Source organism: Ursus americanus, chromosome X (genome assembly GCF_024610735.1).
Source record: "Ursus americanus isolate L20-20 chromosome X, mUrsAme1.1.p, whole genome shotgun sequence".
In the NCBI taxonomy this organism is placed as follows: Eukaryota; Metazoa; Chordata; class Mammalia; order Carnivora; family Ursidae; genus Ursus; species Ursus americanus.
Window position 1 is genome coordinate 15902717 of NC_142164.1, and position 10830 is coordinate 15913546.

Here is a 10830-nt window from a genome sequence, read left to right on the forward strand (position 1 = left end):
TAAAGAAATGCCACACAAGAAAGGAAATTCTGCAAAATGCAACAGTATGGATGAACCTCGAAGACATTCTGCTAAATGAAATAAGGCAGTCACAGAAAGACAAATACTGTTATTCCACTTATATAAGGTATCTAAAATAGTCAAATTCATAGAGTCAGAGTAGAATGGTGGTTGGCTGGCGCTAGGGGGCAGGGGGAAATGGGTAGTTGCTAATCAACGGGCATAAAGTTTCAGTTAAGCAAGATGAGTAAGTTCTAGAGATCCACTGTACAACATTGTACATATATTCAATAATATTGTACACTTCACAATTTTTAAGAGGGTAGATCTCATATTCAGCATTTTAAAAAATTAAACTTAATTTAAAAGTCACCCCAAAAAAGTCCCAATAAGTTTTAAATGACTGAACTCACACAAAATATCTTCTCTGACCACAACAGAATGGAGCTGTAAGTCAAAACCAGAAGGAAAACGGGAAAATTAACAAATATGTGGAAATTAAACAACACACTCTTAAAAACATTGAGTCAAAGAAGAAACCAGAAAGGAAATGAAATGTATGAAATCAAATCACAACGTAACAAAACTTATGAGATGAAGCAAAGGCAGTGCTCACAAAGACATCAAGAGGGGTGCCTGGGTGGCTCAGTCGGTTAAGCGTCTGCCGTCAGCTCAGGTCATGATCCCAGGGTCCTGGGATCGAGCCCCACATTGGGTTCCTACTCAGTGGGGAGACTGCTTCTCCCTCTCCCACTCCCCCTGCTTGTGCACTCTCTCTGTCAAATAAATAAATAAAATTTTAAAAAAAGAAAGAAATTGAGAGCTGTAAATACATACATGAAAAAAGAAATATCTCAAATTGGTAACCTGACATTACCACTTTAAGAAACGAGGAGGAGGAGGAGGAGGAGGAGGAGGAGGAGGGGGAGGGGGAGGGGGAGGGGGAGGGGGAGGGGGAGAGGGAGGAGGAGCAGATCATCTAACTAAATACAAAGCCAGTAAAATGAAAGAAATAATAAAGATTAGAGTGGAGATAAAGAAAAGAGAGAACAGAAAAATATTACAGCGATTCAACAAAACAAAAAGGTAGTTCTTTGAAAAGACTAACAAAGTTGACGAACGTTTAGCTAAAGAAAAAAGGGGAAAGACTCAAATCACTAAAATCAGAAATGAAGTGGCGACCTTACATAAATATAAAGGATTATGAGCAAACACTATGAATAACTGAACACCAACAAATTAGGTAACACTGTCCTGGAAGTTCTAGCCAGAGCAATCAGACAAGCAAACAGAAAAATCCTCAAAATGGAATGGAAAAAGTATAACTACATTCACAGATTTCATGATCTTACAGATAGAAAATCCTAAAGAATTCACACACCAACGCCTAAAGCTAATAAACAAATTCACCAAAGTTGCAGGATAAAAGAGCAACACGCAAAAATCAATTGTATTCTTCTTTTTAAGATTTATTTATTCTCTGGGGCGCCTGGGTGGCTCAGTCGTTAAGCACCTGCCTTCGGCTCAGGGCGTGATCCTGGCCTTACGGGATCGAGCCCCACATCAGACTCCTCCTCTGGGAGCCTGCTTCTTCCTCTCCCATTCCCCCTGCTTGTGTTCCCTCTCTCGCTGGCTGTCTCTCTCTCTGTCAAATAAATAAATAAAATCTTTTAAAAAAAGATTTATTTATTCTAGGGGCATCTTGGTGGCTCAATCATTAAGCATCTGCCTTCGGCTCAGGTCACAATCCCAGGGTCCTGGGATAAAGCCCTGCATTGGGCTGCCTGCTCAGCGGGAAGCCTGCTTCTCCTTCTCCCTCTGCCTGGTTGTGCTTCCCCTACTTGGGCTCTCTCTCTCTGTCAAATAAATAAATAAGATCTTAAAAAAAAAGATGTATTTATTCTATTTTAAAGAGAGAACATGAGTGGGGGGAGGAGCCGAGGGAGAGGGAGAGCATCCTAAGCAGGGCTCAATCCCACAACCCTGGGATCATGACTTGAGCTGAAATTAAGAGTCAGACACTTAACCAACTGAGCCACCCAGGCACTCCAAATTAGTTGTATTCTTATATACAAGCAATGAACAATCTGAAAAGTAAATTAATAAAATAATTCCATTTACGGTAATAGCAAAAAGAATGAAATACATTGGAATGAATTTAGCCAAGGAGGTTCAAGAGTTGTAACATAAATACTATAAAACATTACTAAGAGAAATTTTAATACACCTAGAAAAATGGAAAGACATCCTATGTTCATGGACTGACTGCTAAAATGGCAATACTAGGGCTGCCTGAGTTGCTCAGCCGGTTAAGCAGCTGACTCTTGGTTTCAGCCCAGGTCATGATCTTGGGGTCCTGGGATCGAGCCCTGCATCCAGCTCTGAGCTTAGCAGGAAGTCTGCTTGGGGATTCTCTCTCTCCCTCTCCCTCTGTGCCTACCCCCACTCACACTCTCTAAAATAAATAAGTAAACCTTTAAAAATAAATAAAATGGCAATACTGCACAAAACAATCTACAAAATTCAATACAATCCCTATCAAACTTCCAATAGCTTTTTATGCAGAAACAGAAAAGCCAACCCTAAAATTGGTACGAAATTGCAAGACAAGTCAAATAGCCAAAACAGCCTTGAAAAAGAGGATCAATGTTGGAGGCTTCCTACTTTTTTATTTTAAAGATTTTATTTATTTATTTGACAGATAGAGAGACAGCCAGAGAGAGGGGGAACACAAGCAGGGGGAGTGGGAGAGGAAGAAGCAGGCTCCCAGTGGAGGAGCCTGATGCGGGGCTCGATTCCAGAACGCCGGGATCACGCCCTGAGCCGAAGGCAGACGCTTAACCGCTGTGCCACCCAGGCGCCCCGAGGCTTCCTACTTTTTGATTTCAAAATTTATTATAATCAAAACAATGTAGTACTGGCATAAGGATATATACAGAGAAACTGAATAGAATTGTGAGTCCAGAAATAAGCTTATACATCTACAGTCAACTGAGTTTTGACAAAGGTGCAAGATCATTCAATAAAGAAAAACAGGCTCTTCAAAAAATGAGGCTGAGACAATTGGATAGTCACATGAAAGAGTATGAAGCTGAACCCCCTACCTTACAATATATAAAAAATTAGTTCAAAATGGACCAAAGACCTAAATGCTCAAAGAGCTAAAACTTTAAAATCCTGAGGAAAACAAAGGTCAAATCTTCATGACTTTGGATTTGGCAGTAATTTGTTTAGATATGACACCAAAAGTACAGTCAACTAAAGAAAAAATAAATAACTTGGACTTCAGTAAAAGTAAAAACGTTTGTGCATCAAGAAAGAGATGCATTTCTCCAGAATGGGAGAAAATATTTACAAATCATGTATGTAATAAGGGCCAATTATTCAGGATATATAAAGAACTGTTACTATTCAAATACAAAAAGACAAACCACCCAATTTTTAAAAATGGGCAAAAGGCTCAAATCGACATTTGTTCAAAGAATATATACATATGGCCAATAAGCACATGAAAATATACTCAACATTATTAGTCATTGGGGAAATGCAAGTAAAAACCACAACACTTCACACCCACTAGTATGACTATAATTAAAAACGAATGGAAATTAACAAGGCTTGGTGAGGATGTGGAGAAATTGGAATCCTTGTACTTTCTGGTGGGAATGTAAAAGGGTACAGCTGCTGTGGAAAACCATTTGGAGGTTTCCTCAAAAAGGTAAACATACAATTACTATCTGACCCAGGAATTCTACTCCTAGGTATATACGGAAAGAACTGGATTTTCAATTAGTTTGAAAATTATTTCAATTATCTTGAAAACAGGCATCCAAACAAATACTCATACATGAATTTTCATACAGCGCTATGCACAAAGCCAAAAGACGAAAAAAAGCCAAACGTCCTTCAGTGGAAGAATGAATAAACAAAATACGGTCTATCTATCTATCAGTGGAATATAATTCAGCCATAAAAAGGAATGAGGAACTGATACATGCTCCGACGTGGATGGACCTCGGAAAAAAATGTACAGTTAAAGGAGCACTTAGTACCTTCACCAGGTTGTGCTTCCATCACATCTGCTTTGAAAACATTCTCTTTACCCCAAAGGAGACTCCCAGCCTCCCCAGCCTCTGGCAACCACTAATCTGTTTTCTGTCCCTATGGATTTACCTATATTGAATATTGAATATTTCATATTCATTTTACTTAGCATATTGTTTTCTGAGGTTCATCCATCCACATGTTGTAGCAGGTGTCCTTTGCGTCATGTATCCACGTGACAATATTTCATTCCTTTTTTGGCTATATAATTATCCACTGCATATACCACGTCTTGTTTAAGAAGTCAATTCCAGATGAATTTTAGATCTAAATGTATAAGGTAAAATAATAGGACCTGTAAATGACAACATAGGAAAATATCTTCATGACCTTGGCATAGGTGGTCATTTCTGCACCAAGACTTCAACAGCACTAATGACAAAGGAAAATACTGATGAATTGGAAGACACTACAACGGGGAACTCTTCTTCATTAGGGGACATCAAGTGAGTGAAACAGCAAGTCATGGAGTGGCAGAAGGTACCGGCAGTACATGCATCCAACAAAGGACTCAAATTCAGAATCCAACAGATCAGTAGGAAAAAAAGAACCCAATAGAAATACGGGCAAGAGACTTAACAGGCACTTTGCAAAAACGTATATTCAAATACTCACTAGTCACATATTAGACACGTGAGAAGGTGCTCGTCTTAATTGATCAAGGAAATGCAGATTAAAACCACAATCCTTCTATTCACCAGGATGGCTGAAATGAAAAAGACAGCCAGTTTCAAATGTTGGCAGGGACAAGGAGTAACTGAAACCCTCACACACTGCCAGTGGGAATGCGGGTTGGTATATTTTTGAAAAACATTTTGAAAAACATTTTGGCGCTGAACATATATAAGCCCTATGACCCAACCGTCCCATTCCTAGAGTGCTCCTAATGGTCTTGTTCTTGATCTGGGTGGTGGTTATGGTTACAAGGATGTTCACTTAGTGAGATCACTGAGCTGGACACTTACTACTTGAGCATTTTTCTGTTTGTGTCATGCTTCAGTAAGTTTCCTTTAAAATACATGTAAATAGGGGGAAAATGTCCTAAGACCATGAGGCTTTAAGTGTCAATGTGCTTCTTTTGATTATTACAAGTATTAAATACTATTGATTAAACAACATAAATATATTATAAATTTGGGTACTTATAAACAAAAAAATACATATTTATTGAAAATCCCACTCCTAATGATATAGAGGACTTCCTTGAAATTAATTCATATCATGAATAAATATTAGTTATTTCCAGAACGAGGTCTGGCTCATCACCAATTATATCCCTATTTCTCATTTTCAGAGAAGATATGTCAATGGGCGTGGACAGAATTTTGTTATAGCAGGGTCACTCAAAATTTTAAAATTTCCTTGAGTTATATGGCATAAAGCAAGTACTGAGCCATCACCAATTTTTTCCCAATGATCTATCAGCTGATAAGTTGATTAATAAGTCCTTCTTCAATTCTGTCTAAAGGAAAACACAGGAAACTATTTGATATGCAGGATTCCCTGCCCAGTCATTCGTCATTCAGTTTCCCAACCAGGAATATTTTGATGCCTCTTTGGCTCCTCAGACACGTTAAACTCTGGGCCAATGCACCATGGGAAGACCAGAGCAGGGAAGAGCGGTGGAAGGGGGTGATGAAGGGGAGGGTGGGGATGGAGAACCCCCCTTCGGGTTTTCCTCACATCAGTTTTAGGAAGAATGTATGGAACTAAGTACTCAGAAATAGATTCCTGTAAAACTATCCATGCCCAATCTCCCTTGGGCGGTCCTGACGCCCGCCCGCCAGGCGCAAGTGAACCTTGGTCACTACAGGACTCCACGGAACCGGCTCCTCAGGGGTGCCTGGATGGTTCAGTTGGTTAAGCAGCTGCCTTCAGCTCGGATCATGATCTTGGGGTCCCTTCTCCCTCTCCCCGCCCCCCCCATTCTTGCTCTCTCTCTCTCTCTCTCAGATAAAGAAAATCTTAAAAAAAAGAAGAACTGGCTCCTCAGACTGCGTCTCCAAGCACCCAGGCTGCTGCTGACCTACAGGGGCAAGGGTGCAGGGTCTACCTAATTGCACCAATTGTCAAGTTCACCTCTGGAGCACTGGATGGTTTTTGCCCCCACCTATCTCCAAAATGAGGAAGGAGTGAGGAGGACTCAGAGAAAGGCCAATCTCCCTGGAGACCTCCAGGCCCCTGTGCTTCCCTATTGCATCGTTTTGAGCTGCTCGATGACCTCTGCCAAGGTCATTTTCCAGGGAGGGCAGCATGCTACGTGGGCTGAGCTGCATAAGGCTGGCAGGCAGGCAGGACGTTGGAGGAGACATAGCACTGGGAAGGAGAAAAGCCAGTTTTGCAGAGATGCTTCCGAGGTGTTTCGGTCGGAGCCACTCCCGGGGGCCACCAGATCCCAGAGGTCCTTGCAATGCAGCCAGCTTTGTGGTGACTGATCCACCAGGACCCACCGCCAGCGTGGGCCCATGTCCAGATTGTGGCAAGGAGGGCCAGCATGCTGGAAGTCCCAGAGGCTGAAACAGACAGCAAGATCAGGGAGACGGGAGGGAAGCCTCGAAACCCAGGAAACACCGAGAGCCTTTAAGGCCACGCTTAGGGGCACCTGGGTGGCACAGCAGTTAAGCGTCTGCCTTCAGCTCAGGGCGTGATCCTGGCGTTAGGGGATCGAGCCCCACATCAGGCTCCTCCGCTGAGCCTGCTTCTTCCTCTCCCACTCCCCCTGCTTGTGTTCCCTCTCTCGCTGGCTGTCTCTATCTCTGTCGAATAAATAAAATAAAATCTTTAAAAAATAAAATAAAATAAAAATAAAAAAATTTAAAAAAAGGCCACGCTTAGTTTTTGGTAATGATTTGCCGATTATAGGAGAGTAAAGTGCAGACAAAGTTCACATTTAACCCTAAAGTGGTCAGCCCCATACGTTTGGGGAGTTTGTATTGACATCTAGCCCCAGGGTAGCTGTTGCTAGCTCCTGAGGTTCTAAGAACATCTCTGCCCACAGGAGAAAGTACACGAGAGGTGTTCTAAGACAGTGGTTCTCAAAGGGGGAGTGCTGGAGTGTCAGCATCAGGTCGGAACTTGTCAGAAATGCCTACTTCCTGGCCCTACCCCAGGCCAACTGAGGTAGAAATTCTGGGGCTGAGGCCCAGCAATGTGTTTTAACAAAGTCTGGGTTTTAAATGCTGTTTGAAGAGGACAGTCAGTATGGAGTGAGTTTAGGAAGCGCAAGGAGGAAGATGTGATGTGACATTTGAAGGAAGAATTTGGACAGGTCGGGAGGCCCTATGGGGGATTAAAAACAAAGACTAACAGAAGGTGCATTAACAGCGTGGCTCAGCATCAGATCTGTGAGCTGGGGGACAGGAAAGAGGGTTGGCTGTCATGGAGCCAGGTGAAGAAGAGCCTGGAAACCCGAGGAGGGAGCAGGACATAAAGGATGTGGGAACTGGGGGCCGCTGGAAGCTTGAGTGAAGAGTGACTTGGTGACCACCGTGTTGGAGGAAGATTCATGAATACGTAGCTCAGAAATAAGGAGGAGGGGTGTTCTGAGGAGAGGCTGCCTCTCCAGGGACGTGCCCCCCACGTCCAGCCCTTCCCGGGACTCTCCCAATGAGTCCCAGACCCCTTTGGGCGGAAGAATGGGTAGGAGGATGGTTCCCTGGTCCTCGTCTATGTACAGGGACAAGACGTACTTCTGGAGGCCTGGCACCGCCTGTTACCAGGGCAGCTCTTTCGTAAAGAGCTCAGAAGTGGAACCTCCCACCTGAGGGGTTAGCTTGAGAGAACAGGGTTTGGGGTCCTCCAAGAACAAAGCAGACCATCGCTCAGAAGGGATTCCTCGCCCTGTGGGAGACAGCCAAGAGGCTGAAGAATGACACTTTCCGAGAAGCCACTGCCAGGAGCTGAATGCGTCCCGTCTGGAGAGAGAGGCCTGGGGCTGGGGAGACTATTTCAATCCCTCCCGCTGCCACAAGGCCCTGGGAAGGGAAACCCCCTGAGCTCCAGTTGCCTCTTCTGTAAAATAAGGAGCGTGGTCTCCTCGGCTTCCCAGGGCCCTTCAGTGCCGGTGTACTACGTGACTGGAGTAGGGGATACAACCCTAAGCGACTGCAGCAGTCACTGCGGAGGGACCCGAACAGGCTCTTGGGTAGCAGCCGTGCCATGGTGTGCTTGGAGACAGAGGGTAAAGACCTGGGCCCTGCACGAACGGGCCTGGACCCAGACATGCCCTTGTGCCTCGGCCACAGCAAGGGGTGGCACTGGGCTCTCTGAGCCCTGGACCTCCAACCTCAGCCTTACAGATGTAGACCCGAGTGGCAGAGGAGGGCTGGCCTCTGCTCGCCCAGCCCCTTGCTCCTCCTCTCTGCCCAGCCCACCTTCCCTGTGATGCCCCTTGCTTCCTGAGGACAGGAGCTCAGACGCTGGGATATGAACCCACAGCCCTCACACCGGGCTCAGGTCTGCCTTTGTCTCCTCAGTCCCGTCTCTGCCCGTGGGATCTGAACTTGGGAAACTTCTGCCTCTTCGCTCTGCCCCTTGGATGACGAATCAGCCTGTTCTTCCAGTCTCCGAGCTTTTGTGTGCCGTCTTCCTGTCGTGGCCTCAGAAAGGCAGTGGAGCTGCCATCCCTTAGCCACATGCTGGGGAGGTGGCGGGCACTATAAAGCAGCGTAACATCGCTCTTCTTTATTCCGTTCTTTCCCTAGTGCCCATTGTCTCTCCTCCTTTTCCTGAGATAGGGCTGACACGAGTGGTCAGGATGCTCGGGGAATGAGGCCCTAGGAAGCTATGTCAGAGGGCTGAAAGGGAAAAATTGGTACTGATAGGTCAGCCAGGAGCCCCAACTTCTAAATCCTGTCCCACGACCACAGGGACGAGAATGTCCTTTCTTCCTGGAGCCCTTGCATTCAATGGGCGGTAGAGTCTAAATTCAGAACCGGGAACCCTCAATTCTCTTCCTGTTTCTGCCTATTTGCATCTAACAGGCTTCCTGCCTAATCTCTAGACTCCCTGGTTTTTACCTCTCCTGGTGATGCCAGTATAGACGAGGACCTCCAAAATGAGCTTTCACGCTAACAGGTGTGATAACAGGGGTTGGCAGCTTTAAGAAAACAGGAGTGGCCTTTTGCGGACTCATTTTCAGGAACTCTGCTGAATCCCATCAAGCAGGCAGTAACTCCTGGCTCCACTGATACAGTACTTCCTTCAATTTCCGAGTCAATCTCCTCTTTCTAAAGGCTACTTGAACGAAGGTACTTTGAATGATGGTATGACAGCAGTCGTCCAGGGTGGTACCGGACAGTCACACAAAGAGAGTGCCCTCGGAAAGAAGTTGAATTGCCCCTTAATTCCAAGAGCACAGTCTCAGATAGTTCTAGAAGGGATGGTGGGGCCGTCGGTCTCCAAGCCTTCAGGAATATAATGGGATCCTTTCCTTCTGGGTCACTTCCTCCTCTGGGCTTAGTGCTTGCATTCTTTTTAGTGGCCGTTCTAGTCACCTCTTTCCTTTCCCATTAGCTTGAGGATGGATACACCTAATTGTGCAAATAGTGTCCACAAGTCCATCCCTCGCCATCACTTCCCGGCCACATTGCAGATATGTCAAGTTGGGGGCTTCTAGTCTATTTCTGGTTCTGTTACTCGCTAGCAGTATATCCAGCTCAATGGGGACATTAGCTTATTGCTTCACAGGGACTAGAGAGAAGTATCTCTAGAAAAGAATGGGCTACCTTTCTGACCACCACGAAAAGGCTTAAAAAAAAAACAGCTGGGGGGCGCCTGGGTGGCACAGCGGTTAAGCGTCTGCCTTCGGCTCAGGGCGTGATCCCAGCATTATGAGATCGAGCCCCACATCAGGCTCCTCCGCTGGGAGCCTGCTTCTTCCTCTCCCACTCCCCCTGCTTCTGTTCCCTCTCTCGCTGGCTCTCTATCTCTGTCAAATAAATAAATAAAATCTTAAAAAAAAAACAGCTGGGAATGACGGAAACACCATTAATTAAGGATGCTCAACTTTTCTGCCTAATTGATCTTCTTTTGAAAATAGCCTGGGTGGCTCAGTTGGTTAAGCATCTGCCTTCAGCTCAGGTCATGATCCCAGAGTCCTGGGGTCAAATCCCACATCAGGCTCCCTGCTCAGTGGGGAGCCTGCTTCTCCCTCTGCCTGCTGCTCCCCCTGCTTGTGCGCATGTGCTCACACTTGTACGTGCTCTGACAAATAAATAAAATCTTAAAAAAAAACTAGCTGAAAGATGAAGGAAGAATATTCCAAATGTTTATGGAACACCTACTGTGGCCCATCAGTGTGAGGCATGCTCACATCTCATTTGATCCTCACAGCAGCCCTGAAAGGATGGAATTATCATTCCCATTTCACAAGCCTGAAAACAGGCATAGAGGGGTTTCTTGATGGAAAAAATATCTGGAGATATCTATGCCAAAAAAGTGACTGCCATCTCTGGGTGATTTAGTAACTGTGGAGTTTTGTTTCATGTCTAATATGAAACATTCCATTTCATTAAGAAAGTAAAATTTTATGAAATAATAAATATATCAAAGCCTTGGCCAACATCTTAAACTAGAATCTGACATAGCTATAAATCCATGTCCTCCAACTTCCCTGCCCTTGACATGTCATTGTCTTCTCAGGAGATAATCCCTGAGGCCAATGGGGAAGGAAGAGAAACTACCAGTATCACAAAACAGTTTCCATCTGACCTAGTTCTCATGGGG